The sequence below is a fragment of the Canis aureus genome, chromosome 8 (genome assembly GCF_053574225.1).
Source record: "Canis aureus isolate CA01 chromosome 8, VMU_Caureus_v.1.0, whole genome shotgun sequence".
NCBI lineage: Eukaryota > Metazoa > Chordata > Mammalia > Carnivora > Canidae > Canis > Canis aureus.
This window is the reverse complement of record NC_135618.1, coordinates 67910388-67916614: the sequence shown is the minus strand read 5'-3', so window position 1 is coordinate 67916614 and position 6227 is coordinate 67910388.

Genomic DNA, 6227 nt, shown 5'->3' with positions numbered 1-6227 from the left:
TCTTAAAAATAAATAAATAAAATAAAATTATTTTTTTTATTTATATACAGAGGTGTATAAGGAGTTCAATCTTGGCCTCTTTCTCCAGTGATGTTACCTACTGAGAACACATGGGGCAATGATGGGCTCAAATAATGGAGTACAAACCAAAATATCTATTGTGAAGAATGATGTAAGAAAAAAATCTTAAGGTTGAATGGAAAGATTAGAAAGCAACACTGAACACCCAAGTGAGATTGAAAACAAAACAACTGGGTTGCCTGGGTGGCTCAATCAGTTAAGCATCTGCCTTTGGCTCAGATCATTATCTCAGGACCTGGGATGGAGCCCCACATCAGGCTCAGCGGGGAGTCTGCTTCTTCCTCTCCCTTTGCCCCTACCCCTGCTGTACTCTCTCTCTCTAATAAATAAATCTTTTTTAAAAAAAAATAAATGATAGACTCAATCCACACAATTGTTTGTACAATCTGGGGCAAATCTGCTTAAGGCAAACAGGTGGATTAACCTAATGTCAGGATTTGACATATAAGAGAATGCCAAGGCAGAAGGAATGAAGACTCTAGTGGGAGGAGTTTGTATTGAGTGACTAGGAGTCCAAGCCGAGCAGAGATGAGGGCTGGAAACCAACAAGAACAAGGAGAAGCTGAGGAATCAGAGGTTGGGAGAGGCCATGAAGCAGGTTTCAGGAACTTTTCCAGAAATGTTATAGGCAAACTAAGCATAAAATGCATACCCTGTTTGCTTTCCATAAACAGAATCATGCTAGATTCTGTTCTGCACTTTGCTTTTTTTTTTTTAATATTTTATTTATTTATTTGAGAGAGAGAGCATAAGCAGGGGGAGTGGCAGAGGGAAAGGGAGAGGCAAGTTCCCTGCTGAGCAGGGATCCCAATCCAGGGCTCGATGCAGGGCTCAATCCCAGGACCCCAGGATCATGACCTGCACTGAAGGCAGACACTTAATACACTGAGCCACCAAGGTACTCCCCTTTTCCAAATGTCTTGCAAATATTTTCCTATTTGTCTTTTTTTTTTTAAGATTTATTGACTTATTTTAGAGAGAGAGAATCCTCAAGCAGACTCCACATTGAGCACAGAGTCCGAGCGGGGCTCCATCCCAGGACCCTGAGATCATGACCTGAGCTGAAACCAAGAAGCAGACACTTAACCAACTACACCACTCAGGCACCTCTCATTTGTCTTTCTTAATGAACTTCATGCATAGCAAAAGATTGTATGTTTTATGTATTCAAATTCATTCATCCTTTTTTTTTTAAAGATTTGAGAGAGAGAAAGAGCATGTACAGACAAGCAGGGGGTGGCGTGGGAGGGGAAAGGGCAGAGGGAGAAGCAGACTCCCTGGTGAGCAGGGAGCTGGACACAGACCTCCATCCACACAGACCTCCATCCCAGGACCCTGATAACATGACTTAAGCAGAAGGCAGATGCCTAACCGACTGAGCCCTTCATTCAATCTTTTTAGAAAAATCTCTGTGCCTTCCATATTCCCAGTGGCTATCAAGTTTTCCTCAACGCCATTTGTTGATGGCTCTATTTTTTCCTGTATAAAGGTGCCTCTGTGTTTGGACTCCTGTAATCTATCTGGATCCTATGTTAGAACTTGCCAAATTGTTTTATACTTCTTGTTTGTATTTGAAAGAGCTTTTCTACATCACTGTCCCTTCTTTCCCATGATTTAAAGAGAAGATTTTTGGAGAAAAATTAAAAACAGTAGTCTGAAAACTACAAAGCATATCAGACAAATTCCAACCTCATGCTTCTAGCCCCGAAAGATCAGAATATAGCCAAAGGATTGCTGGGGAAATGGCATTGTCAAAAAGAAGACAGATTTCAGGGATACTAAATAAAGGAGGGCATTTTTTCCCAGCAAGGAACAGGGTACCAAATGAGTGGAGATCATTCTAAGGGCCTGAGAGAAAAGAAGGGGAAAAGGGAGAAAGGAAGGGAGAAAGAGACAGAGGGGCAGAGGGAGAGAAGAAGAAAATTATCTAACAAAAGAAAATTATCTCTCTGGTTCTTTGATAAGAAAAGTGGATAGAATTTTATCTGGTATATCTATATTTTACTTATATTACCCTTACTTAACCTTTAAGATTTAATATGAGTTTTTGAATAGGTAAAACATTTACATGATCTGAGAGTCAAAATCATATTAAAGGTTTAACCACAAAAATTATTGCTCCTACCTCTGCTCGTTCCTCCCAGCCCATTCCCTAATCTACCCCCATCTCCAAAGACATATTATTGTATGGGCTTCAAGTATTTATTTGCAAATACTAATATTTGTATATTTTTCCCTATCTTCCCCCCTTCGTTTCTTACATAAAAGGGACTATTAAAAAAAAAGAAAGAAAGAAAAAAAAGAAAAGGGACTATACCAGACACCTTGTTTTTTATCATGTAGTGTGTCCTAGAAAATTTTCCATGTCAGTATATATAGACATCTTTCTCACTTTTTTCTTTTTTTTTTCACTTTTTTTTCTTAAGTTAGGGTGGATGTAACATAATTTTTTTAAAGATTTTATTTATTTATTCATGAGAGACACAGGCAGAGGGAGGAGGCTCCCTGCAGGGAGCCTGATGCAGGACTCCGCCCCAGAACTCTAGGATCATGACCTGAGCCAAAGGCAGATGCTCAACCACTGAGCTACCCAGGCACACCAATGTAACATAATTTAACATGTCCCCTATTAATGGAGTTTTGAGTTGCTCGTTTGATGTGACAAATGCAGCACTTAGTATCCTTGTATGTATGTCAGTTTTAAACATGTGTGCAGGTATATCTGTTAGATAAATATTTAAATTAAAGTTAAAGCAGTAATGCTTCTGTAGTTTTGCACGTTGCAAGATTCCTCTCAGCAGGGGTTATCTCATTTTGCACTTCCATCCACAACATGTGACAATGCCCAATATCCTACAGCTTAGCCAACACGTTACATCAAAATTTTGCACTTCTTCTAATTTCTTTAACATATTAATAATAGCGATTTTAAAGTTTGTGTCCACTAACCCCAATATTTGGTTGAACATGGCATCTGCTTCAATGGGTTATTTTTTTGTCTGAGTCACATTTTTGCATGTCTCTGGTAATTTCATATCAAATGTCAGTATTTGTGCATAAAGGAAGCAAATAGGCTCCGAGTCTTCTAAAATAGGGACAGTGCTTCATTCAAAAGTATGTGTTTCGACTTAAAAAAAAAAATCACTGCCCCATCATGGAAGGGGTTGGTCACTTTTTTATCAACTACCCCAAGTAAATGTTACTCCCCTTCAGTAGAAAGGAATCTACTCCAGGAGATTTTTCTTGAATTTTAGTCTTAAGTTATCAGTTCTGTCTCTTTATTTCAGTCCCTACCCTGGGGACTCCAGTTTCACACATCTTGAATCTCCATCTTTTTTTTTTAATTTTTATTTATTTGTGATAGTCACAGAGAGAGAGAGAGAATGAGGCAGAGACACAGGCAGAGGGAGAAGCAGGCTCCATGCACCGGGAGCCCTACGTGGGATTCGATCCCGGGTCTCCAGGATCGCGCCCTGGGCCAAAGGCAGGCACCAAACCACTGCACCACCCAGGGATCCCCATTTCTTGTCTTTTATTGCTTCCACTTTCTTGCTAATCCTTTTTGGGTATTTCATTTCCTTCACTTATCCTTTATTTCTCTCACTGTTCCAGGATCTACTCTGGTACTTCTTGTAAGTTAGTCTTCATCCCTGACTTTTTCCAGTCCTTTCTTGAATTCTGTCCATTCTCATGTCAAATTCCCATTATCTGACCCTCACCTTCTGTTGTCAGGATGTTTTTTCTCTGAGTTCCTATGATTCTGGTTTGTGGGGGGAGGGGTTCCCCCTAACTGCAATTGTTTCATTAAGTTTTTAAATTTATCTTGAAATGTTCCTTTAGTCTGTGCCAACACTTTTCTGGTGAATTTTCTTCATATCCAGACTTCTACAACTTCTCTTTCCACTTTTTTTTTGTTTTTTTTTTTTTTTAGTAATAATACCTTTGTATTGATACTGCTGTTTTACTCTTATTTGAATGAGTTGGGTTTTCCTGGGTCAGCTACTTGCAGGAGCCTGTGGAAGGGGAGTCAGGGAAGCAAAGCATTCCCTGCTTCTCAGTGTGAGGACTCTTTCTTCGCTACATGGAGGGATACTTTCTTTAAGAATAGTTCCCTGTGTAGTCAGGATTCCTTGGATTCTTACATACTAACTTGATTCAGAGGGCTCATACTACCATTCACTTTCTTTCCCCAAGCCATACTGTCACTAACCTTCCAAAGTGGTCTCTCTTTTGAAAGGTGGTGCTTTGGGGCACCTGGGTGGCTCAGTCAGTTAAGCATCTACCTTTGGCTCAGGTCATGATCCTGGGGTCCTGGGATGGAGTTCCACATCCAGCTCCCTGCTAAATGGGGACCCTGCTTCTCCCTCTGCCCCTTCCCCCTGCTTGTGCACTATTAAATAAATAAATAAAATATTTTTTAAATAAAGTGGTGCTTTGCTTCCTTAAATCTTTCCTTTTATAGACTCCCATGTACTTTCCATGCCTTCTCTGCCTCCCCTGTACACCCTCTGTTTCTTTCCTATCCTGTTCATAGCCATTCCCTCTCAGGATGGATCTTTCTCAGATATCTGAAGGTTATATTTGTTAATGATTTTTTAAATTTCCTACCACTTGGGCCTCTATATATTCCCTGGTGCACCTCTCTTTGCCCACCATACCAGTGTCCCAGTTGTGGCTTCCTATACTGGTTCTGCTGGTTTAGTGTTTTGGGCTACAGTTACACATTTTAGAGTTTATAAGTTTTCTCTATTCCTAGTTTCACTAATTATAGTTCCTGTATAGTTCCCGGTTTTTTGTTGTTGTTCTTTAAGAGGAAAAGTGAGGAGACTGGAACTAGGCTGTCATCATATCTCTAATAAGAAACTCTCAAGAGGAATGCCTGGGTGGCTCAGTGGTTGAGCATCTGCCTTTGGCCCAGGGTGTGGTCCTGGAGTCCTGGGATCAAGTCCCTCATTGGGCTCCCTGCATGAAGTCTGTTTCTTTCTCTCTGCCTATGTCTCTGCCTCTCTCTGTGTCTCTCATGAATAAATAAATAAAATCTTTAAAAAAAGAAACTCAAGATACCTTTTGGAGAGAAATGTACTAAGAAACTAAAAACTAGGGTGCCTGGGTGGCTCAGTCAGTTAAGCGTCTGCCATCAGCTCAGGTCATGACCCCACATTGGGCTCCCTGCTCCATGGGGAGTCTGCTTCTCCTTCTCCCTCTGCTGTTCCCCCAGTTTGCACTCTCTCACTTGCTCTCGCTCTCTCTCTCTCAAATAAAGAGGGACACTTGGGTGGCTCAGTGGTTGAGCATCTGCCTTTGGCTCAGGGCGTGATCCCAGTTCAGGGATCGAGTCCCACATCAGAATTCCTGTGAGAAGCCTGCTTCTCCCTCTGCCTATGTCTCTGCCTCTCTCTGTGTCTCTCATAAGTAAATAAAATTTTTAAAAAAAAATAATAAAAAATAAATAAAAAAGAAAACTAAAAATCTAAAAACACCAAGTGTAAAATGTTTTAAGTAAATAAATAAAATAAATTTTAAAAATTAAAATAAATAAAAAAAAATAAAAATAATAATAACAATAAATAAAAACACCAAGTGGCTGTTTTTAGGTACACATGTCTTAGATTCTCTGCTTGGATGTGAGCCTCTGGAGAACAAGAACTAACCTCCAAGGTGCACTGCATAAGGTCCACCTATAATGAACATTGGCTAACAGAACAAAGCCCACACAACTCTAGCCATGTCCATCAGATGCCCTTCCAGAAAGACCTATACAGCTTCCCATACTTGCTTCTGAAGTTGCACTGTTTAAGTTATAGGAGCTTTTCCCACCTCTGTGTTCTTTAGACAGTAAAATGGTGAGGCATTGCTGGTGGGTATTGTTCGGATGAAGAGTGGATATGAAGCCAGCAGAGGGCTTGGATCACTGTTCTAGCTACCCCCCACAACTGCCCAGAAGCATTCATATTTCCAGCTACACCCATCCTAGCTGAGGGGTTGAGAGATCCCCAGTCTGAAAGCACCATCAGGACAGTGAAGGGAGGGCACATTAGAGATACCCTGGCTCTAGTGAGAGTTTGGAACACCTGTATGTTGGTTGGCTAACTTGCCTCTGCTTCCCGTCCTCCCTCCCAGGTGGCACAGACCCATTAACCTCAGAC